Below are 26,447 nucleotides of genomic sequence, written 5' to 3'. Positions count from 1 at the left end.
TACTCATTGAAAAAACTTATCATGCGTCTTGATCTATCTCTATAGATCTTGATGCTTAATATGTAAGCAGCTTTACCGAGGTCTTTCTTTGAAAAACTTCTTTCAAAATACTCCTTTATGCTTTGCAGAATAATTCTACATTATTTCCGATCAACAATATGCCATTCACATATACTTATCAGAAATGATGTAGTGCTCCCACTCACTTTCTTGTAAATACAGGCTTCACCGCAAGTCTGTATAAAACTATATGCTTTGATCAACTTATCAAAGCGTATATTCCAACTCCGAGATGCTTGCACTAGTCCATAGATGGGTCGTTGGAGCTTGCATATTTTGTTAACACCTTTAGGATTGACAAAACCTTCTGGTTGCATCATATACAACTCTTCTTTAAGAAATCCATTAAGGATTGCAGTTTTGTTATCCATTTGCCAGATTTCATAAAATGCGGCAATTGCTAACATGATTCGGACAGACTTTAAGCATCGGTACAAGTGAGAAAATCTCATCGTAGTCAACACCGTGAACTTTGTCAAAAACCTTTTTCGACAAGTCTAGCTTTGTAGATAGTAACACTACTATCAGTGTCCGTCTTCCTCTTGAAGATCCATTTAATCTCAATGGCTCGCCGATTAATGGGCAAGACATGGATCTCATCTCAGATTTCATGGCCTCAAGCCATTTCGTGGAATCTGGGCTCATCATCGCTTCCTCATAGTTCGTAGGCTCGTCATGGTCAAGTAACATGACCTCCAGAACTGGATTACCGTACCACTCCGGTGCGGATCTCACTCTGGTTTACCTACGAGGTTTGGTAGTAACTTGATCCAAAGTTACATGATCATCATCTTTAGCTTCCTCACTAATCGGTCTAGTAGTCACAGGAACGGATTTCTGTGATGAACTACTTTCCAATAAGGGAGCAGGTACAATTACCTTATCAAGTTTTCCACTCACTTCTTTCGAGAGAAACTCCTTCTCTGGAAAGGATCCATTCTCAGCAACGAATTTGCCTTCGGATCTGTGATAGAAGGTGTACCCAACAAATTCGTTTGGGTATCCTATGAAGACATATTTCTCCGATTTGGGTTTGAGCTTATCAGGATGAAACTTTTTCATATAAGCATCACAATCCCAAACTTTAAGAAACGACAACTTTGGTTTCTTGCCAAACCATAGTTCAGATTGTGTCGTCTCAACGGACTTAGATGGTGCCCTTTTAAACGTGAATGCAGTTGTCTTCAATGCATAACCCCAAAACGATGTTGGTAAATCGGTAAGAAGGTTACGACGTTCGGACACACCATTATGCTGTGGTGTTCCAGGTGGCATGAGTAGTGAAACTATTTCACATTGTTTTAACTGAAGACCAAACTCGTAACTCAAATACTCTTCTCCATGATCAGATCGTAGAAACTTTATTTTCTTATTACGATGATTTTCCACTTCACTCTGAAATTATATGAACTTTTCAAATGTTTCAGACTTATGTTTCATCAAGTAGATATACCCATATCTGCTCAAATCATCTGTGAAGGTCAGAAAATAACGATACCCGCCGCGAGCTCCAACACTCATCAGATCACATACATCGGTATGTATTATTTCCAATAAGTCAGTTGCTCGCTCCATTGTTCCGAAGAACGGAGTCTTAGTCATCTTGCCCATAAGGCATGGTTCGCAAGCATCAAGTGATTCATAATCAAGTTATTCCAAAATCCCATCAGCATGGAGTTTCTTCATGCGCTTTACACCAATATGACCTAAACAGTAGTGCCACAAATAAGTTGCACTATCATTATTAACTTTGCATCTTTTGTCTTCAATATTATGAATATGTGTATCACTACGATTGAGATCCAATGAACCATTTTCATTGGGTGTGTAACCATATAAGGTTTTATTCATGTAAACAGAACAACAATTATTCTCTAACTTAAATGAATAACCGTAATGCAATAAACATGATAAAATCATATTCATGCTCAACGCAAACACCAAATAACACTTATTTAGGTTTAACACTAATCCCGAAAGTATAGGGAGTGTGCGATGATGATCATATCAATCTTGGAACTACTTCCAACACACATCGTCACTTCACCCTTAACTAGTCCCTGTTTATTCTGCAACTCCCATTTCGAGTTACTAATCATAGTAACTGAAGTAGTATCAAATACTAAGGGGTTGTTATTAAATACTAGTAAATCACACATCAATAACATGTATATCAAATATACTTATGTTCACTTTGCCATCCTTCTTATCCGCCAATCACTTGGGGTAGTTCCGCTTCCAGTGATCAGTCCCTTTGAAGTAGAAGCACTTAGTCTCAAGCTTAGGACCAGACTTGGGCTTCTTCACTTGTGCAGCAACTTGCTTGCCGTTCTTCTTGAAGTTCCCCTTCTTCCTTTTGCCCTTTTCTTGAAACTAGTGGTCTTGTCTACCATCAACACTTGATGTTTTTCTTGATTTCTACCTTCGTCGATTTTAACATCATGAAGAGCTTGGGAATCGTTTCCGTTATCCCTTGCATATTATAGTTCATCACGAAGTTCTACTAACTTGGTGATGGTGACTAGAGAATTCTGTCAATCACTATTTTATCTAGAAGATTAACTCCCACTTGATTCAAGCGATTGTAGTACCCAGACAATCTGAGCACATGCTCACTAGTTGAGCGATTCTCCTCCATCTTTTAGCTATAGAACTTTGTTGGAGACTTCATATCTCTCAACTCAGGTATTTGCTTGAAATATTAACTTCAACTCCTGGAACATCTCATAGGGTCCATGACGTTCAAAACGTCTTTGAAGTCCCGATTCTAAGCCGTTAAATATGGTGCACTAAACTATCAAGTAGTCTTCATATTGAGCTAGCCAAACGTTCATAACATCTGCATATGCTCCTGCAATAGGTCTGTCACCTAGCGGTTCATCAAGGACATAATTCTTCTGTGCAGCAATGAGGATAAACCTCAGATCACGGATCCAATCCGCATCATTGCTACTAACATCTTTCAACACAATTTTCTCTAGGAACATATCAAAATAAACATATGAAAACAACAACGCGAGCTATTGATCTACAACATAGATATGCTAATACTACCAGGACTAAGTTCATGATAAATTAAAGTTCAATTAATCATATTACTTAAGAACTCCCACTTAGATATACATCCCTCTAATCCTCTAAGTGATCACGTGATCCAAATCAACTAAACCATGTCCGATCATCACGTGAGATGGAGTAGTTTCAATGGTGAACATCACTATGTTGATCATATCTACTATATGATTCACGCTCGACCTTTCGGTCTCCGTGTTCCGAGGCCATATCTGTATATGCTTGGCTCGTCAAGTATAACCTGAGTATTTCGTGTGTGCAACTATTTTGCACCCGTTGTATTTGAACGTACAGCCTATCACACCCGATCATCATGTCGTGTCTCAGCACGAAGAACTTTCGCAACGGTGCATACTCAGGGAGAACACTTCTTGATAATTAGTGAGAGATCATCTTAAAATGCTACCGTCAAACAAAGCAAGATAAGATGCATAAAAGATAAACATCACGTGCAATCAATATAAGTGATATGATATGGCCATCATCATCTTGTGCTTGTGATCTCGATCTTCGAAACACCGTCATGATCACCATCGTCACCGGCGTGACACCTTGATCACCATCGTAGCATCGTTGTCGTCTCGCCAATCTTATGCTTCCATGACTATCACTACCGTTTAGTGATAAAGTAAAGCATTACAGCGCAATTGCATTGCATACAATAAAGCGACAACCATATGGCTCCTGCCAGTTGCCGATAACTTGGTTACAAAACATGATCATCTCATACAATAAAATTTAGCATCATGCCTTGACCATATCACATCACAACATGCCCCGCAAAAACAAGTTAGACGTCCTCTACTTTGTTGTTGCAAGTTTTACGTGGCTGCTACGGGCTTAAGCAAGAACCAATCTTACCTACGCATCAAAACCACAATGATAGTTTGTCAAGTTGGTGCTGTTTTAACCTTCGCAAGGACAGGACGTAGCCACACTCGGTTCAACTAAAGTTGGAGAAACTGTCACCCGCTAGCCACCTTTGTGCAAAGCACGTCGGGAGAACCGGTCTCGCGTAAGCGTACGTGTAATGTCGGTCCAGGCCGCTTCGTCCAACAATACCACCGAACCAAAGTATGACATGCTGGTAAGCAGTATGACTTATATCGCCCACAACTCACTTGTGTTCTACTCGTGCATATAACATCAGCACATAAAACCTAGGCTCTGATGCCACTATTGGGGAACGTAGTAATTTCAAAAAAATTCCTACGCACACGCAAGATCATGGTGATGCATAGCAACGAGAGGGGAGAGTGTGATCTACGTACTCTTGTAGACCGACAGCGGAAGTGTTAGCACAACGCGGTTGATGTAGTCGTACGTCTTCATGGCCCGACCGATCAAGCACCGAAACTACGGCACCTCCGAGTTCTAGCACACGTTCAGCTCGATGACGATCCCCGGACTCCGATCCAGCAAAGTGTCGGGGAAGAGTTCCGTCAGCACGACGGTGTGGTGACGATCTTGATGTACTACTGTCGCAGGGCTTCGCCTAAGCACCGCTACAATATTATCGAGGATTATGGTGGAAGAGGGCACCGCACACGGCTAAGAATATGATCACGTGGATCAACTTGTGTGTCGAGGGGTGCCCCCTGCCCCCGTATATAAAGGAGCAAGGGGAGGAGGCCGGCCGGCCCCTATAGGCGCGCTAGGAGGAGTCCTCCTCCTAGTAGGAGTAGGACTCCTACTAGGAGGGGGAAAGAAGTGGGGAGGGAGAAGGAAAGGGGGCGCCGCCCCCCTCTCCTAGTCCAATTCGGACCAAGGGGGGGAGGAGGCGCGCGGCCCACCCTGGCGCCCTTCTCTCTCTCCACTAAGGCCCATATGGCCCATTACTACTCCCGGTAGGGTTTCGGTAACCCTCCGGCTCTCCGGTTTTCTCCGAAATCACCCGGAACACTTCCTGTGTCCAAATATAGTCATCCAATATATCAATCTTTATGTCTCGACCATTTCGAGACTCCTCGTTATGTCCGTGATCACATCCGGGACTCCGAACTAACTTCGGTACATCAAAACTCATAAACTCACAATATAACTGTCATCGAAACCTTAAGCGTGCGGACCCTACGGGTTCGAGAACAATGTAGACATGACCGAGACATGTCTCCGGTCAATAACCAATAGCGGAACCTGGATGCTCATATTGGCTCCCACATATTCTACGAAGATCTTTATCGGTCAGACCGAATAACAACATACGTTGTTCCCTTTGTCATCGGTATGTTACTTGCTCGAGATTCGATCGTCGGTATCTCAATACCTAGTTCAATCTCGTTACCGTCAAGTCTCTTTACTCGTTTCGTAATACATCATCTCACAACCAACTCATTAGTTGCAATGCTTGCAAGGCTTATGTGATGTGCATTACCGAGAGGGCCCAGAGATACCTCTCCGACAATCGGAGTGACAAATCCTAATCTCGAAATACGCCAACCCAACATTTACCTTTGGAGACACCTGTAGAGCTCCTTTATAATCACCCAGTTATGTTGTGACATTTGGTAGCACACAAAGTGTTCCTCCGGCAAACGGGAGTTGCATAATCTCATAGTCATAGGAACATGTATAAGTCATGAAGAAAGCAATAGCAACATACTAAACGATCGGGTGCTAAGCTAATGGAATGGGTCATGTCAATCACATCATTCTTCTAATAATGTGATCCTATTGATCAGATGACAGCACATGTCTATGGTTAGGAAACATAACCATCTTTGATTAACAAGCTAGTCAAGTAGAGGCATACTAGTGACGTTTAGTTTGTCTATGTATTCACACAAGTATTATGTTTCCGGATAATACGATTCTAGCATGAATAATAAACATTTATCATGATATAAGGAAATAAAATAATAACATTATTGTTTCCTCTAGGGCATATTTCCTTCAAAAAAAACTTGAAAGCAATAAGAGGCAATGGATATCGTTTCGTCCCCAAAGGTGGGACGTTCCCTACCGAAAACCATCATGCTTGTTGTGAGAAGCTCCATTTTGTGAGAAGCATATACCCAAACTTGCCCCAAATGGGACAAAATTTCTACCACGACACGTTGATGCCGCTCCATGAAAGCATGCCATGTTTCATGAATTTCAGACGAGTTTTGGATTTACTAGAATTTAAAAACATGGCATCTCAATGTTTTACCGGCAATCAATGGTGCCCCGGTGTTTGAAATTCATTCGCATTTCTTGCATGGGACCTAAGCATGCACCGAAGGACAGTTATTTGATTTTTCAACCAATTTATATGCACTAGAGCATGTGCATGTAGTTCAAATTTGAATTATGCACATAAAATGCATTGCAAACTCAGTTAATGCATAAAAATGTGCAAACGAACCCTGAAAAATCACAAAAATTCAAACAACACTCCTGTTGTTCTCTGTTGACATGAGAAAAAAACTTGAAAGCAATAAGAGGCAATGGATATCGTGTCGTCCCCAAAGGTGGGACGTTCCCTACCGAAAACCATCATGCTTGTTGTGAGAAGCTCCGGTTTGTGAGAAGCATATACCCAAACCTGCCCCAAATGGGACAAAATTTGTACCACGGCATGTTGATGCCGCTCCATGATAGCATGCCAAGTTTCATGAATTTCAGATGAATTTTGGATTTACTAGAATTTAAAAACCAGGCATCTTAATGTTTTGCCGGCAATCAACGGTGCCCCGGTGTTTGAAATTCATTCCCATTTCTTGCATGGGATCTAAGCATGCACCCAAGGACACATATTTGATTTTTCAAGCAATTTATATGCACTGGAGCATGTGCATGTAGTTCAAATTTTAATTATGCACATAAAATGCATTGAAAACTCAGTTAATGCATAAAAATGTCCAAAGGAACCCCGAAAATCACAAAAATTCACACAACACTCCTGTTGTTCTATGTTGACACGAGAGAAAAACTTGAAAGCAATAAGAGGGAATGGATATCATTTCGTCCCCAAACGTGGGACGTTCCCTACCGAAAACCATCAAGCTTGTTGTGAGAAGATGCGGTTTGTGAGAAGCATATACCGAAACCTGCCCAAATGGGACAAAATTTGTACCACGGCATGTTGATGCCGCTCCATGATAGCATGCCAAGTTTCATGAATTTCAGATGAGTTTTGGATTTACTAGAATTTAAAAACCAGGCATCTTAATGTTTTGCCGGCAATCAACGCTGCCCCGGTGTTTGAAATTCATTCCCATTTCTTGCATGGGACCTAAGCATGCACCCAAGGACACAGATTTGATTTTTCAACCAATTTATATGCACTGGAGCATGTGCATGTAGTTCAAATTTGAATTGTTCACCTGAAATGGCTAGAAAACCATTTTAATGTATAAAATGTTCAAATGAACCCCGAATAATTCCAATTCTTTTACGACAAACATATAGTTGCATGTTCACTCTAGATAAAAGGTCTAGCAATTCAAACACCGTCCATTGCCGCTGTGACCCCATTATGTAATTCAAATCAAGATGAAAAATCAAGTAGTTCGCACACAGTTTATTATCAGCAACCATGTGAGATGTAGTACAAAATATCTTGGAGCATTGTCGGTGTATAGTACGCCTATGGCTTACGCGAGATGGTGCGTCGTCTATAGTCCACAGCCGGCGTCTCAAGAACTCTAGCTCGCTCCCCAAATATCATTTAATGTTCAATCGTCGCTGGTGAAAGATGGGCACGTGGCCACGTCGTGAGGGCAACTTTGGTGGCCCACTCCAGCAAGAGCGCGGCCGCAGCCGCCTTGCGCGTGCTAACAAGGTGCATGAGCGCGGCCGCAATCTGCGACCAGGCGGCAAAGGCAGCCCAAACGGCTGTTGTTGCTTCTCAGGTGGCGGCAGCAACATCTGCCTCGGGGATAGCAACTGGCGAGAGCGGCACAGCAGCTGTCCGTTCCGCAAAGGCGGCCTTAGCCCTGATGGAGGCCGCCTAGTCGAGGCCGCCAACGCCCAGCTCCTGACGATCACCGCACAAATCAAACGAAGCTTCTCCGACAATGGTCGGCAACCCACAGCCGAAGAGCTGGCAATCGCCGAGAGCGTTCGAGCAGCCGTCCGTTCCTCCACCGCATACCTTGCAACGACGGAGCCCATCCAAGCCCAGATCGCGTCCGCCCACGCCCAGCTCATGGCGGCCTTTTCCAAAGAGATGGCGGACGCGGATGGCGAGATTCTTGACGAGTATGGTGCGATGGATGCCATGGAGCCCCTTCCCCAGGAGACCGTCGAGCGCGAGCTGGACATGGAGGCAGCGGCGGAGATCGACGAGAACCAGCCGTAGTAGTACTCTTTGTTTTGTTTAATTTATAGTGGTGGTCTTTAATTTGTGAGGGTAATGTTTAGGTCAGCTATCTCGGTTTAATTGCTGAACTTGCTCGATTAGGAAGTGTGGGTGTGCTGTAGTATCCTTTGTGTACCCAACTTATGCAATGATGTGGATGACCACTATAACCATGGAAATTCGAACCAAAACGTTTGACGTTCAAACTCATCACACACGGGTTAAGCTATCTGAATCATTTGTGATGTCTACATATCATACACAGTTCCGAATAAGGGACCGTGTCTGATGACACTTTGCGCGCCAGTTTTTTGGCTGAAGTGATTCCAAATTTTTAGCTTCCACAAAAATATCTACCTCCCCGCCCCCTCCCCCTTACCAAAAGCAACATTTCCCCTCTTTCCGCTTTCCTTTCCAAGTTGAAACCTTCACTCCTTGCTTGCAGCGCCGCCGCCTCCTCACCGGCGATGCTCCTTCACGCTGCTCGGCCTCCTCTATCCAGGCAGGTAATCCACACCTGACCCCCATCCTCCTCCTCCTTCCACATCCCACATGCCCCGACCGCCGGCGCGAGCGCGACACCTTCCACCCAAATCACTGACCCCTCCACCAAAAAATCGCTGGCCTAAGCCATGGTGCACACAATATAGCCAGGACCTCAGGGAGCATTTGGCAGCGGAGAAGCAAATCGCGGCCGCACGCGCGGACGAGGTCGCGATGGCTGCCATTCGTGGCGACCCCCAGATCTTGAAGGAGCACCTTGCCAATTTCTAGCTACACTGGTTAAGCATGGTCGGTTTACCCGTTGCGTGTGCTGCTCCTGCCTTTCCTTCACAAATTCTAGTGAATTATGCTATCTAATTTCACCATGCAATCTGTTGCTCTAGTGTACATGTTATATATGTCATGCAGTGTGGTGCTCACTTGTTAACCATTTTGTTAATTAGTTGTCGTCTTCAGTTAACTGTTTGGTTCAATTCTGCAAATGTGATGTTCAATTCTTCAGGCTGCAATTTTGTATTGTCTTCCATGTGAGAAATAAATCGAATTTATCTTTACAAAATTGTGGGTGCATTCTGTTATTGTATACCATGTGAGGAATAAATTGAATTTGGTTGTAGTAAATACATGAGAAACAAATACAATTGCTACAATTGGCTTTAGTTAACTATTTGGTTAACTCTCTGATCTTCTATTAGGAGTATGTTATATTGTGCAATGTGGTGCTCAGTTAATGCTTGGTTCATTTGTTGTAGTGTTTAGTTAACTGCTTGGTTCAATTCTGCAATGCAATGTCCAATTGTCGTGGGTAGAATTTTGTATTGTTGTGCATGTGAGGAATAAATCGAATTTGGCTGCACTTAATACATGAGAAACATATACAAGTGCTATATTTCCTAGTTCTTAATCATGCTTGGTTTGGGTAAATGGGTTTTCCGTGTGGCTTCAATTAATATGATGAATCTGCAATGTGCTTAGTTTTCATCAAGATATTTTACTAATAGCATGTGAACCCTTACTTAACCTGATGACTAACTACCTTATATGTGTTGCAAGGAAACAATGGGAAGCGCTGAGGTTTACAATCGAGGTTAGCACGTGCATGGTCCGTTGTCTAATAGCACATTGTTGCGCAATTGCAGGAACCATTCTAATATTTTGGCTTTTAACAATTTAGTCTTGCACATGTAGGTCCTGCTGTCAGAGGTTTTGACCCACTATTCGACCCTTTTTGCATATGGGGAAATGAGTTGTCCATGAATATCAATCAAATCAAGAAACTCAGAAGGATTGTTAGGATAAATAAATTAGTGACAAAAAATAACAAGATCTTTGTCTGCACAATGAAGAAGACATCATTTCACTACAAGATGGTACTAACTATTATACCTTGCCTTTTTTTTATTCCTTTGCCCCATTTCCAATATATAGAAGATATTTATGCACGTCCTTGTTTTTAGGCCTTTCCAAAGCAGTTCATTGATGATTACCTCTCAAACCACCTCTATGGTCAAGAGGCGAGGAAGGTTTTCATACAACACCCACGGTTCAATATTGAAGTGTTCCTGAAGAGGAAGAAAGACGGACGGTCAATCATCCATAGGCACTGGCCTAAAGTTACGAAGACCTTCAACATGAATGAAGGCTCAATATTCGCCTTCCACTTCAGCAGTTTTCCAGATGAGATGCATCTGTCTATATACCGTCTATGATGCTAATTTCGAAAGGTTCTGCATGTTGCGTGTGGAACTTGCTGCTGGTGCAGTTCTGTAATGGGGTTGCTGAGTGCTGAAGCTATATCATGTTGTACTCTGATGTATTTCAATTATGAAATTCTACTTCCTTAATATGAAATGAAATATATTGTGTGCTTAATATGAAATTTCAATTAGATTAATGAATGGATTATGAATAACCGGATAATTAGCCTGCTAATGGTGAATTAGCCTGCTAATTGTGTTTTGCTATTGCAAACGGTTGTTTGAAAAATACCGGAGTATCTAGGAATAAACCGTGTTAGATCAATGAACAATCACACACGACTTTCTCTTGAAAACTTTTTGTGTTAGACCACCTTGCGCAAACGTTTGCCACATAAAAGCTGTGTGTGATGGACAGCCTTTGCCACACAGTTTCTTCTACGGAACGTGTGTGATACATTCAATAACGCAGACGATTTAACGGGAAAAATTTGTGTGATGTACCTGTGAACGGAAACGTTTTCCTTGGTGTGACTGTATGGGATGTGCATACGAACGAAAACGTTTAGCGGGGAGTGACTGTGTGGGATGTACTTGTGGCCGGAAACAATTTCGTCGTATAATTATATTTTTTAGCTCTACTGTACGTATTTCCGTATTTGAGTGCTCTCCGGTCGCACACAACCTCATTTTGCCAAACGTGTGTGCCAGGATGGCATATTCCAGACGGTTTCTGGGTCGTGTGGAAAGGAACCCCCTATCGCCCACACTCACTTGGCAATGGTTCCACATTTCGTCGCGAAAAGGGGTTTTAAACCGTTTGTTTAGGACCGACTCGCACCAGTGTACGGCAGAAACTAGATGGAGTTCGTGTACAAAATGCACATTCTCTTTTGAAGTATCAGGGTTTCGCACGAAAACTCATCTGTTACAAAGGGATTTTTTGAACTTGTTTGAACTCCAGACTTGTTGTATGTTCAAAATGCACCATTCAAAGCCACATCTTCAATTTTCAACCCTTTCTGACTTCATTTGGTACTTTTCATGCATTTACTGATTTTTTTATGCTAAATGGCCCTGAAATTGAAAAGCACTTCAAATGAACTGTGGAACGGTTGAAAGTTGGCATGGCATCATCATTTCACCCACATAGCATGTGCTAAAAAGTTGAGAGGGTTACGACAAAAACTGGATGCACTTCGTGTACAAAATGGACAATCACTTTCGAAGTATCAGGGTTTTGGACGAAAACTCATATGTTACAAAGGGATTTCATTTTTTTGAACTTATTTGAACTCCGGACTTTTTGTGTGTTCAAAATGCACCATTCAAAGTGACATCATCAATTTTCAATCCTTTCTCACTTCATTTGGTATTTTTCATGCATTTACTGATATTTTTTGAGCTAAATGACCCTGAAATTGAAAAGCACTTCAAACAAACTCTGAAAAGGTTGAAAGTTGGCATGGTATCATCATTTCACCCACATAGCATGTGCTAAAAATTTGAGAGGGTTACGGGCAGCAAAACGTAGATGCACTTCGTGTACAAAACAGACAATCTCTTTCAAAGTATCAGGGTTTCATACAAAAACTCATCTGTAACAAAAGGCATCATCATAATAGTTGTGGAGAGAAAGTCTTCACTTTTTCTTCGCTTGTGTCCTTTGCTTATTGCACCGTAACCATGGATAATCTTCGTCGTTTAATAGGGTGCTTGGATCAGCCTTGACTTTGAAGGGAGGAATTTCATGGAACTTTTCATAATCTTCAGACATGTTTGTCTTGTCCTCCACTCCCATGATGTCTCTTTTTCCTAAAAGAACTATGTGGCGCCTTGGCTCATCGTATGATGTATTCGCTTCCTTATCTTTTCTTTTTCTCGGTTTGGTAGACATGTCCTTCACATAGAAAACTTGTGCCACATCATTGGCTTGGATGAATGGTTCATCTGTGTACCCAAGATTGTTCAGATCCACTGCTGTCATTTTGTACTGTGGGTCTACCTATACCCCGCCTCCTGACAGATTGACCCATTTGCACTGAAACAAAGGGACCTTAAAATCATGTACATAGTCAAGTTCCCATATGTTCACTATCTAACCATAATATGTGTCATTTCCCCTCTTGGTTGCTGCATCAAAGCGGATACCACTGTTTTGGTTGGTGCTCTTTTGATCTTGGACGATCGTTTAAAATGTATGCTCATTTATCTCGTACCCTTTGTAAGTCAATACAGTGAAAGATGGTCCCCTAGCCAACGAGTACAGCTCATCAGAAACAGTGTGGTCACCCATGAGACTTGTTTGCAACCAACTGTTGAAAGTCCTAATGTGTTCACATGTAATCCAGTCGTCACACTGCTCCGGGTGTTTGGAGCGTAGAATATTCTTGTGTTCATTGACATACAAGGTCACCAAGGTAGAATTCTATAGAACTGTGTAGTGTGTTTGAGACCAAGAATGCCCGTCCCTACATATTATTGAGTCCGCTCCTAGCGTGCCTTTTCAAGTTAGTCTCCCCTCATACCGCGATTGAGGGAGACCAATCTTCTTAAAGTCAGGAATGAAGTCAACACAAAATCCAATGACCTCGTCTGTTTGATGGCCCATCGAGATGCTTCCTACTGGCCTAGCATGGTTACGAACATATTTCTTTAAGAATCCCATGAACCTCTCAAAGGGGAACATATTTTGTAGAAATACAGGGCCCAGAATGGCAATCTCGTCGACTAGATGAACTAGGACGTGCGTCATGATATTGAATAAGGATGGTGGGAACACCAGTTCGAAACTGACAAGACATTGCGCCAAATCACTCCTTAACCTTGGTAGGATGTCTGGATCGATCACCTTCTAAGAGATTGCATTGAGGAATGCACATAGCTTCACAATGGCTAGTCGAACGTTTTCCCGTAGAAGCCCCCTCAATGCAACCAAAAGCAGCTGCGTCATAATCACGTGGCAGTCATGAGACTTTAGGTTCTGGAACTTTTTCTCTGCCATATTTATTATTCCCTTTATATTGGACGAGAATCCAGACGGGGCCTTCATACTCAACAGGCATTCAAAGAAGATTTCCTTCTCGTCTTTGGTAAGACCTTCATACTACTTTGGAGGGATGCCGTCTTTTTCGTGCACATGTTGTTGGTCCTATCATGCCTCCGGTGTATCTTTTGTCTTCCCATACAAGCCCAAGAAGCCTAGAAGGTTCACGCAAAGATTCTTCGTCATGTGCATCACGTCGATTGTAGAGTGGACCTCTAGGTCTTTCCAATAGGGTAAGTCCTAAAATATAGATTTCTTCTTCCACATGGGTGCGCGTCCCTCAACGTCATTCGGAACAGATAGTCCACCGGGACCCTTTCCAAAGATTACTTGTAAACCATTGACCATAGCAAGTATGTGATCACAAGTACGGACGGAGGGCTTCCTCCGGTGATCTTCCTCGCCTTTGAAATACTTGCCTTTCTTTCGACATTGATGGTTGGTCGGAAGAAATTGACGATGCCCCAGGTACACACTATTCTTGCATTTGTCCAAATATATACTTTCGGTGTCATCTAAACAGTGCGTGCATGCGGGGTATCCATGGTTTGCCTGTCCTGAAAAGGTTACTGACAGCAGGCCAATCATTGATCTTTACAAACAGCAACGCATGTAGGTCAAATTCGTGTTGGTCTCGCTCATCCCATACACGTACACCTTTTCCATTCCACAGCTGTAAAAGTTCTTCAACTAATGGCCTTAGGTACACATAAATGTCGTTGCCGGGTTGCTTAGGGCCTTGGATGAGAACTGGCATCATTATGAACTTCTGCTTCATGCACAACCAAGGAGGAAGGTTATAGATACATAGAGTCATGGGCCAGGTGCTATGATTGTTGCTTTGCTGCCCAAAAGGATTAATGCCATCCGCGCTTAAACCAAACCATACGTTCCTTGCATCACCTACAAAGTCCCCCCACTTTCTCTCGATTTTTCTCCGCTGCAACCCATCAGCGGGTGCTCTCAACTTCCCATCTTTCTTACCGTCCTCTTTGTGCCATCGCATCAACTTGGCATGCTCTTAGTTTCTGAAAAGATGTTTCAACCGTGGTATTATAGGAGCATAACACATCACCTTGGCAGGAACCCTCTTCCCGGGGCGCTCGCCCTCAACATCACCAGGGTCATCTCGTCTGATCTTATACTGCAATGCATTCAAATCCTCGTACGCACCGCGGTAGAGGATGTAGTCATTAGGGGATGCATGTATCTTCTTCACATCCAATCCTAGAGGGCATATAACCTTCTTTGCTTCGTATGTACTATCGGGCAATTCGTTATCCTTTGGAAGCTTCTTCTTCAATATTTTCAATAGCTTCTCAAATCTGTTGTCAGATACACCATTGGCTGCCTTCCACTGCAACAATTCCAATGTGGTACCGAGCTTTTTGTTGCCACCTTCACAATTTGTGTACAACCCTTTTTTGTGATCCTCTAACATGCGATCGAATTTCAACTTCTCCTTTTCACTTTCGCATTGTCTCTTTGCATCAACAATGACCCAGCAAAGATCATCATCGGGCACATCGTATGGTTCCTCTTGATCTTCAGCTTCCCCCGTTTTAGCATCACCGTATTCAGGAGGCACATAGTTGTCATCATCCTCTTCTTTTTCGTTGTCTTCGATCATAACCCATCTTTCTCCGTGCTTGGTCCAAACAATATAGTGTGGCATGAAACCCATCATAAGCAGGTGGGTGTGAAGGATTTTCCGGTCAGAGTAAGACTTCGTATTCCCACATATAGGGCATGGACAACCCATAAAACCATTCTGCTTGTTTGCCTCAGCCACTTCGAGAAAATTATGCACGCCCTTAATGTACTCGGAGGTGCGTCTGTCACCGTACATCCATTGCCGGTTCATCTGCATGCATTATATATAATTAAGTGTGTCAAAAACCATTACAGAACATCATGAACAGAGAAGTGACCAAATTAACGGAAGTTCATCATCAGATTAAAACCAAATTATAGTAGTGATCAAATGTTATTACTAAAAAATAAAACATAAAGTTCATACATATACAGTTCTCATTGAACAACACATATATAGCTCTCTAGAGCATCTAATTAAACCATACATTGAAACTATGTAAAACATTTCAATGCAACAACAAATGCGATCATAATCGCAAGTAAGGTAATAATTGATCCAATGGCATAATGATACCAAGCCTCGGTATGAATGGCATATTTTCTAATCTTTCTAATCTTCAAGCGCATTGCATCCATCTTGATCTTGTGATCATCGACGACATCCGCAACATGCAACTCCAATCTCATCTTCTCCTCCTCAATTCTTCTCAATTTTTTCTTCAGGTAATTGTTTTCTTCTTCAACTAAATTTAACCTCTCCACAACAGGGTCGATTGGAATTTCCGATTCACATACCTCCTAGGTAAAAACATCTATGTTAAGTTGGTCGGCATAATTGTCATAAACACTAAATGGATCAAATAGTTATAAAATATAATATGTATACCACATCCGAATCATAGACAGGACGAGGGCCGACGGAGGCGCATACCAAAACCATCGCACTATATAATAAAAGACAATAATAAAAGTAAGAAAATTATACAAGTATCTATCTGAATCATACAAGTAATACCTTTTTCTTTTAGAAAGAAGATAAGAACAAAAGGCTCATCACGGTGGTGCCGGCGACGAGATCGGCACGAGCGATCGACGGCGGTGAGGACGGACTGCCAAACCTGGACAAATCTTGAGGAAAATGGAGTTTCGACAAGGATCTTCGAGAGGAGAAAGCGTAAGTGTGGCTCGGGCATTTCATCGAACCCTCATATGCATAGGAGGTGAGCTAGAGCACCACAAAGCTCTCCCACGACCGGATAAAAATAGAGTAGTGCACTGCTCTGCTCGCGGGCAGGGGGTATATATAGGCCTCTCTTTTGTCCTGGTTTGTGGCTAGAACCGGGACTAAAGGACCCCATTTGGTCCCAGTTCCAGCCACCAACCGGGACTAAAGGCTGTGGGCCAGGAGCGAGGGGCATTGGTCCCGGTTCGTGTCTGGAACTAGGACCAAAAGGGTTAGGTGAACCGGGACCAATGGCCCCCGAGGCCCGGCCGATGCCCTGGCCTTACGAACCTGGACTGATGCACCCATTAGTCCCGGTTCATAGGGGAACCGGGATTAATGCCCTTTTTAGGCCTGGACCAAAGCCATGTTTTCTACTAGTGGTATGAGTGGTGGCTTCGGGTGGATTGATATATGTTCTTGTCAGACCTTTGTGGAATAATTAATAAAGATGGTTGCATGCATCGATTGATACAGAGGCTGGGGGTTTAACCTCCTTTTCTAGAAAAAAAATATAACCCACAACCACTAACTATTTCTTTTGCTTAGCTAGCATGATCACAAAGTTTAAGCACGTCAGCAATTTGTCATTTGTTTCTGTTCATGTTGGTTTCATGCATCTTGTTGTTTTTCGCTCATTTGTGACGTGGTCATTGACTTAAAAAAATTCCCCAAGTTTATGAATTTTCCAGATCTCTCTTTTCCAACCTAAAAAAACCCAAGACATATAGCTTGAGTCTCTCAAATTCTAAATATGCAAGAGGTCGGTGGACTTTGACATTGCCTAGACGTTGTGCCACCGATATAGTTTTAAGAGGCGACACTCTTTGATTCTTCGACCTATCTGACTTTAATGCTCCTCATGTTGCTTGTATCTCTTTCTCTCCTGCTGCAGATTCAAATAAACTTTTTTTCTCTCCCCTCTTAATCATGCTTCATCCCACATGTCCTCCTCCATCATCGCCACCTCTTCCAACCACTTCATTTCTTGTTTCCACCATAAGAGCATCTCCAATAGAAAATGCAAATTTGAAGATGTAAAAAAAGACATGTAAAAATTTACATCTTGGAAAAGTGCCTTTTGCATCTCCAAAAAATAGCCAACTCAAACAGATGATGCAAAACAGATATGTAAAAAAGCAACTGCAAGAGAATATGCAAACTAGAGAAGTAGAATCTGCTGTACATCTGTTGTTCAGTCATAGAAATTGAAATAAACATCCAGAAAATAACTTCAGACTTTCACATGTCCACAATCTCAAAATGTTACATAATTCATCAAATCCACAAGATCAAATGCAACACACATACAACATAGTTTTGCATAATACAACAAACAAATAATGAAACTAGGCGGCTCTTTTGCCATGCCATTTCCAGTACTCCTTCATCAAATCCTTCCGAAGTTGATCGTGTGCATAGGAGTCTCTAATTAATGGTATACCTTCATGAAGCGTTTGATTTGCTCCTCTCTTCTTATCAGCATAACGCGTACTCCCATCAAGTGATAGAAGGTGTAATCTAAATCCTATCCATGCTCATTCTCAATGATCATATTATGCATGATCACGCAAGTAGTCATGATATACCGAAGGGTTTTTTGATCCCATAATTTGGATGGTCCTCGCACAATAGAAAATTGCACTAGTAGAAAACAGGTCTTTGGACCAAGCTCAATGTACACATTAGTCTCGGTTGCATTACGAACCGGGACTGAAATGAGCATTAGTCCCGGTTCGAGCGGCTAGGGCGTCGGGAAGGCATTAGTCCCGGTTCAAATGGGACCTTTAGTCCTGGTTTGAGACATGAACCGGGACTAAAGGGAGGCCTTTAGTCCCGGTTTGTGACACGAACCGGAACTAAAGGGTGCGATGACCTTTAGTCCCGGTTCGTGTCTCAAACTAGGACTAAAGGGGTTCTAAAATTTGTTTTTTTGTTTTTAGTTTCTGTTTTTAATTGCTTATATCTTTTAGGATATTTGATGTTTTTGAGTGATTCTTTTTTCATTAGATTCAAAATTTTGTCTAGTTTCTGTTTATGCCATTAGTTTTCAAATTGGGGTGATTTAAATACGAATTTGTTCAAATTTACTTCAAACCCAAGATTGTGAATAATTTAAGTTTAAAAATAGTTTTTAATTAAATTATTTTTGCTCCTAGTCACATGTTAGATTGTTGTCATAGTAAGATTTATTTTGTTATTTTTAGAATAATTTAAATTAGGATTTTAATTAAAACAATACAACTTTGCTTATATAGTTGTTTTACTCCTTTAATTGTTGTTTTCAATTATTTTTAGTTAGTTCTTTCTATAGATTTTAACATGTTGTAGTATGCTTCTGTTAGACAACAGTAGATGATTTTTTATAGTTAATTAATATTAATTTTGCTACTATTTTGTATTAATAGTTATTTAGCCTTTAATGATAGTTGATAGAATAAGTTTTGCTTTATTAAAAAGTAATTCTTTTGCCGTTTTAATAGAACGTGACTCTGGCTTGGTTAACCTTAGTTATGACTCTGGCTGGGATGGTGCTAGCAGATGTAGTCGACGGTAGGATTGGATGGAAACCATCCCGGACTAAAGGGGTTCAAACTCTACCCCCCCCCCATGTATGGCCATACAGTTTTGAAAAAAAACAAGAAAAAATGAAAAAAACTTCAAAAATTAAAATCCTACAAGATGTAGTTATGTTACTACATCTAGTAGTTAGGAAAATTTAAAAACTTAATTTTGGACATGTTTTGCAAAAAAGTGTTATGAAAAAGTAAAACGGCTATAACTTTTGCATACGATGTTGAGAAAAAATTATAATATATCAAAATGTTCACCACGAAAAGCCAGTTCCGATTTCGACGGCTGTAGGCCGTTTTGCAAATTTTTAGAATCCTAAAATTCTGAAAGGAAAAAAAGTTATCCTCAAATTTATGTTACTAAATAATTATTGGTTTTTAGAATAATAGTTTCAAAACTCAAACGGTGAAACGTGTGACTTCAAGCTCAAGTTCAACTCCTAAGGGTTAATAGGATTGATAGCTTACTATTGTCAAGAAAACAACAAGTGCAGACTTGGAAACGAGGGGGAATAGAACTCGGAAGTTAAGCATGCTCAGACTGGAGTAGTGAGAGGATGGGTGATCGGACGGGAAGTTAGATGAATTGGAATGAGTGCTCCACACCTGCGCAGTGATGAGGGGTTATTATAGATTAAATTGTCAAATAATTTGGAAATTTGAAAATCAGGAAAAAATAAAAAAAATCAATTTTTTCAAAAAAAAATCCTTTAGTCCTGGTTGGTGTTACCAACCGGGACTAAAGGTGGAGCTCCAGACAGCGGCCACATGGAGCCCCTTTTAGTCCCAGTTCGTAAGCGAACCGGGACTAAAGGTTTTGGGCTTTAGTCCCGACCTTTTTGTCCCGGTTCCAAAATCGGGGCTAAATTAAGGCCCTTTGGAACCGGGACTAAAGGCCCATTTTCTACTAGTGTTGGGATTGCAAAATTCCAAAAGCCCTCTCAACATCTTTCCTAGATGCCCCTTGTGCATTGTGAAAGATGAGTTCTTTGTTTCCTTGGGGTTTCGCAATTGGTTTAACAAAAGTACCCCACCTCGGGTAGATCCTGTGTTGCCCCCGATTCAATCGTACACTAATCATACACGTACATGTGTACGACCAAGATCGGGGACTCACGGGAAGATATCACAACACAACTCTAGACACAAATTAAAAATAATACAAGCTTTATATTACAAGCCAGGGGCCTCGAGGGCTCGAATACATAAGCTCGAATACAAACGAGTCAGCGGAAGCAACATTATCTGAGTACAAACATGAGTTAAACAAGTTTGCCTTAAGAAGGCCAGCACAAAAGCATCTACGGTCGAAAAGGCAAGGCCTCCTGCCTGGGAGCCTCCTAACTACTCCTGGTCGTCGGTGGTCTCCACGTAGTAGTAGGCATCGGCAGTGGCATCTGGCTCCTGGGCTCCGACATCTGGTTGCATCAACCGGAAAGAAGAAGAAAGGGGGAAAGGGGGAGCAAAGCAATCGTGAGTACTCATCCAAATAACTCGCAAGCAAGGTTCTACACTACATATGCAACATTATCAAAGGAAGGCTATATATGTGGACTGGGCTGCAGAAATGCCAGAATAGAGGGGAGAGCCTAGTCCTATCGAAGACTAGCATCTTCAACATATTTAGCGGTCTTGCGGCATTAGAAGAGTGCAGATTGACATAAGGTAAAGTAGTAGTAGTGTCATCAACCTCGCCCAGAGATCCTTCCTCGACCCCCTGCGAGAAAGCAATCCCAGAGCCGTACTATCCAGTTATCACCTCAAGTATCCAGTTCTAGTTGTATCGATTGGCATACAACTCCAAGTGTCAGTTACTGTAGGAAAGGCTATCGATAGATGTTTTCTTCCCTACAGGGGTGCACCAACTTACCCACCACGCACGATTAACTCCGGCCGGACACACTTTCCTGGGTCATGCCCGGCCTCGGCCAAACAATAAGCCGCAAGCCGACCTAGGCTTAATAGAGAGGTCAGCACGCCGGACTAAACCTATGCCCCCAGGGGTTATGGGCCATCGCCCCGGGAACTCATGCACGTTGCGTGAGCGGCCAGTGGAGCAGACCTAGCTACCTCCTTAAAAAGGCAGGAGCTTACCGGTCCAACCCAGTGCGCGCCGCTCAGTCGCTGACGTCTAATAAGCTTCAGCTGATGCATACGACGCAGAACGCCCATTCAATGCCCACGTGATGGTTAGTTCTATCAGGCCAGAGGCGCCTCGGATCAAATATCCAAATCATAGTGGATTAGGAACGTGCGGTAACAAGCAGAGACTCATGAAATTTGTGACCCCATCGCCTCGTCTCGAGGACTTGTGGCAAGGGCTAAGAATGCCCGGACACGCCTCGTAATTATCTCGCGGGCACCCTCCGGGTCAACCTGACTCCACATCACTCGCAATTAAGCTCGCGCGGGTACCCCTTAAGGCCGACCTGTCTTTAGTAACCTGGTTCAGGGTAAAGTCATAGTAACCATAGTAATCGTGTTTCTAACACCAAGGGGAACCCTGAGGAACCACCCTCGATGGATTCCACTCGATGTAATCATCAAGGTGAACATAAGAGGAACCAACCTCGAGGTTCACACTTGAGGGGTTGCACGACAGAGTCGTATCGAAAGTGGTTAAGGAGGAAATCACCCTTGATGACCACGACCGAATATCTACACTATAGAGATCTCATCAGGAGTGATGTATGAGGTGTCACCCTCGGCACTCGATAGTAACTCTGCAGAGTCGTACAACTAGGGGGTGATGTGCGGTGTTGGGGCCTGGAAGTCGATCACGTTGATCGAGTCATCGAACATAAAGCGGGGCAACTGGGACAAGGTGGGGGTCACTGATGGATCACTAACCAACCTATACTAAGCAATTTAGGATAAGCAGGTAAGGTAACAAAAAGCAGGTTACAAAAGCAAGCTATGCGTCAGAATAGGAGCAAACAATAACAGTAGCAAAATCTAATGCAAGCATGAGAGAATGAAATGGGCGATATCGTGATGATCAAAGGGGGGCTTGCCTGGAAGCTCTGCTGTAAAGGAAGAAGTGTCGTCGTCGACGGAGTCGATCACAGACGCGGCATCGGTCTCGGGATCTACCGAAGAAAAGAGGGGGAAGAAACAATAAATATAAAGCAAAAAAGCATCACAAATCATAACATGGCAATATGTTGTGCCGGGTGTGACCTAACGTATGGCTACACGATATAGGTAAAGGGGGAAACAACCGGGAATGTTTTCCGGGTTCCGAACCTGTGTCAGACAGATGACCGGAGGGGAATGTTCCATGTTCAGATAGTTAGAGGCATCTGACAGGTATCTGGGTAGCGTATACGGGTTCGTAGGATTTTTCTGAGCAACTTTCATGTAGAAAACATTTTCATCTGAGCTAGGGTTTATTTTCTATGAATTTTAAAAGATTTCAACATTTTCTAGATTTATTAAAAAAGAAATTAATTATGATGTCAACATTGCATGGGGATGACGTCAGCAGTGAACAGCCGCACTGACCAGGTCAAACCTGACCAGTGGGGCCCACCTATCATTGGTACTGGGCTAACAACAGTTCATTTTAATTTAAACAGAGTAATTAGTGACTGGACCCCACCTGTCAGTGACTCATTAGTTTACCTAATTATTTTTATTTAGGAAAATGTTTTAATTAGTTTAACTATGCGGGGGGCCCACGTGTTAGTGGCACTGAGTGCCTAGTCAGCAAAGTTGACCACGGTCAACATGGTCAACTGGGTCCAGAGGGCCCACGGGCAGCGACCCAGAGGTGGGCCCTATCGGTGCCAGGTCAGCGCCGATGCCGGAGCAACGCCGACGACCATTTCACGCGGTGGCGCACATCGGACATCACCAGAAATCGCGCACAGAGCACGGGGAGGGTCGCGCGTGGGTGCGTTGGAAAGAGTGTGCAACGGAGAGGTGATCCGCGGCGGTGGTGTGGCCGGAGGAGCACCGTAGCGACGACGGTGAGCTCATCAGCGGACTACGGCGCTCGGGAGAGATGACGATTGGCGATGCGGGCGCGCTAGCGAGCAAATTGAGAGGCTGGGCAAGGTGTACGCGTTGTGGCGAGGCCAACGGTCGCGATCCCATGACCATTTGGTCACCGATAGCACGCTGGTGGCGAGCGGAGGTGGCGACGCTTTCAGGCGCTCATCGAGGCAGGTGCTAAGGGGCACGGGAAGGGAAGCAAGTGGCACGGGCGGCTTCAGCGAGCGGTCCTGAGCACGCTCGTGTGCTCGGGTGAGCATGACGATGCCCACAACGACGGCGGTGAGCTACTTGGTGGAGCCGAGCTCGGCCATGGCGGCGCGGTGGCTACGGGAGCGCAAGATGCCATGGGAGCGAGGGGAGAAGATGAGGGGCTCACCGAGCAACACACACGGTGGCCCTTGGTGGTTTAGTAGCTGCAGACTCGAGGCGGATCGAATGGCGGCGTAGCGGTGGCCGCAATTGGGGAAGAAGACACGAGCGACGTCGGTGGCGCTCCTCGGGCTCGATCTGGTGACGAGGAGGAAGGAGCAGTCCACCATGGACCTCCTGGACACCTCGAAGGGAGGAATGGGCACCGGTGGCCGCGGTGGAGCGCGGTGCTCGGCGGAGATGACACTGGGTGGCGATGGATCTGGAGGGAGAGAGAGCGCGGGCGAGAGAGAGGACCAGGGGGTAGGTGAGTGGGGGAGTGGGAGAGGGGATCGAGGGGGCACGACCTACCTTATCCCCTCATCAGAGCCGGTGAGGGGGGGTCCGGTGGAGAAGCGCGTGCGCGGTCGCTCATACAGTGGGGAGGGAAAAAAGAAAAGGAGGGTAAGGTGGGTCGGGCCAGTGCAATCGGGCTAAGGCCCAGGGGGCAGAGGGGCTTTCTCTCTCTCCTGCTTTTCCTTTTTCTTTCTGTTTTCTTTTATTTGCTCTGTTTTGCAAAAAAAATCTTAGTACCAATTGAGTTTTGTTTTGAACAAAACTTGTCACATAATTCTAGCACAATATCTTGAGATGGAACAAAAAGTTTGGAGTCAAAGGAGTTGTCTAACCATCATTAGAAATTGAAAAGGCCAATTGAATTGCTGATGTAGCAATAAATTAATTCCCAGTGGGATTTTGGGAATTCAAAAGAGTCTGGCTCCAACATGAAAATGGTCAGGGGAATTTATAGGACAATGTGAACATTTTTGTTTTACTGCTTGAAGAAATAAATATTTGACTTGCATTTTAAATTTAAAAATGAGGTTGAAGTATTCTTAACTATTTTTGGTAGGGCATGATGATGATGACTTGGCATCATTAGTGTGGAGTTACTGTAGCATGATTCTCGGGGTGTTACAGATCCCATCCGCAAGATAGTACACATAGTTGTATGTGCAACCATTTGCTTTGAAGGTCGCCGGTGGTGCTTCTCCATTTGCTAACTTGGCAAAAAGAGGTGACCCGTCGAGCACGCTGATGTCATTGAAATATCTAGACATCCCAAAATATGAATGCCAAAACCATGTTTCTTGATCGGCAACGGCCTCAAGAATGCTAGTGGCATCCTTCCTACAACCCTTCAACTGTCCATGCCATGCTTTTGGGCAATTTTTCCATTTCCAATGCATGCAATCAACGGACCCTAACATACCTGGAAAGCCACGAGCTTTGTTCATATCCAACAGCCTCTACCATAGTCTTCGCAAATTGTTTGACATAGAAATAGAAGCGCTCTCTGCCATCACCAAGTTGTCACCAATGTAGTCTGCTAAAACACCGTAGGCCATCATGCACAAAGCTACAGTGACCTTCTGTTCGGTGCTATGTCCAAGAAAGCTGGCACAATTCCTCCTGTGCACAAATAATCGATCATGCTTCTGCACGGAATTTCAAAGGTGGATGAACAAGTCTTTGGACATTCTGAACCGGCGTCAGAAGTACCTCTTCGGAAAAACGGGTGGTGAACCAAAATAGTTGCGGATGCATTAGCCTCTTGTGCGCCTCAACCCGTTCTCTCCGAATGAACGCACATCCATACATGGAACCACCGTGTTTCGGCTTCTTCCTCTTGTGCATCACCACTAGCATAGCAATTTCCTCTTCTTTGTTAAAATCAAATTCCTCATTGGATGAGGAATTGTCCATGAAAGAGGAGTCACACGAGCTCGTCAATGTGGAAAATCACTGTCGAACTACCACTCCGACCCCAATAAAAACCCGTCAAGTTTCATTGATTTTTTACCTTGGGGAATTTTGTCGAACACCTTGCTTGCGGACTTGCGGGGTGGACAAAATCGGCCGGCTGCGGGTTGCGCAGCCGTTCGGCGGCGGCGGGTGTGGGCGGTGGCGACGGCTTGGGAGAGGAGATGGCCGCAGCTTGACAGAGAAGAACATGGGAGCTTAGTGCTGCAGGCAGCCGGCTTCGTGCAGCCAGAAGAATGTCCGCCCGGGAGGCGTCGCACACCTCCCCTACCTCCGCCGGGGGGGGGGGGGTTCTTGGCTAGGAAGAAGTCTAGCCCATGAAAGACCTCGCCGTGGAAGGCATTACAGCAGCCGGACCGCCGGAGAAGCTTTGATTCGAAGCGGCGGCCGAAAGGAAATTGGCGGCTGCGGGCGGCAGGGGACAGGGGTGAAGTTGCGGTGGGGCCTCCAGCCATCAGGCGGGTGGCAACGGCGTCGATTTTTGCTGAAATAAGCCGGCAGCGGAGTTGGACGGGCGGCGGCCTGTCGCGCAGAAGGAAACGGAAGGCAGATAGGCAGTTGGCACGTGACTGCCCTTTTTACATCTACGGTCGGTGGAGATGCAAATTCGCACTGCAAGATATTGTATTTTACATCGTCGGGAGATGGAGAAGTAATTTTTTTGTATTTACATCATTTGCTGGAGAGGGGTTTTAGGGCTTTAGAGATGTAAAAGTTAGGTTTTTTTGCATCTACATTTTCTATTGAAGATGCTCTAACCGAGCCAGTGTTGTCGTAGGTCTACCTGCACCCTATTTCTCTCCACCATCGATCTTACCAACATCGTCCTAGATCTTGCCTACAGAGGCTCCAACTAATCAACAACCCATCGTTCGCCCACGGTTAAGCCCACATGAAGCCTGTTCTCCCCTACATATTTCGCAAATCATATCGTGTCGTATTGTTTGTAGGCCTTTCCATTGCATCGTCCAATTTATCTCTAATACATAAATATAGTTGATCTCCACTAAGTCTAATTCTCTCAACATGTAGTCCTCCACATCATCAAATATGCCACCTCATCATCCATTAGGACTATTTTGTAGGACATACATACGCCAATTTAATTGTTCCATCTCTAATAGTCCAACATACATGCATACCCTTTGTTCACATATAATTACTTTCAAAAGTAATAGCTTTCGATTTAGGCCATTTCATTCATATATAATGTGTCCAAAAT

At 43.7% G+C, this 26,447-nt stretch overlaps 1 pseudogene; it reads right to left on the bottom strand.

The window, feature by feature from the left end:
- Positions 1 to 12,259: 12,259 nt before the first annotated feature.
- On the bottom strand, positions 12,260 to 25,680 carry LOC147967338 (uncharacterized; annotated as a pseudogene).
- Positions 25,681 to 26,447: the final 767 nt, after the last annotated feature.

Source organism: Triticum urartu, chromosome 5A (assembly GCF_056163025.1).
Source record: "Triticum urartu cultivar PI428250 chromosome 5A, HENAU_Tu73, whole genome shotgun sequence".
NCBI lineage: Eukaryota > Viridiplantae > Streptophyta > Magnoliopsida > Poales > Poaceae > Triticum > Triticum urartu.
This window is presented reverse-complemented; position numbering and strand designations above follow the sequence as displayed.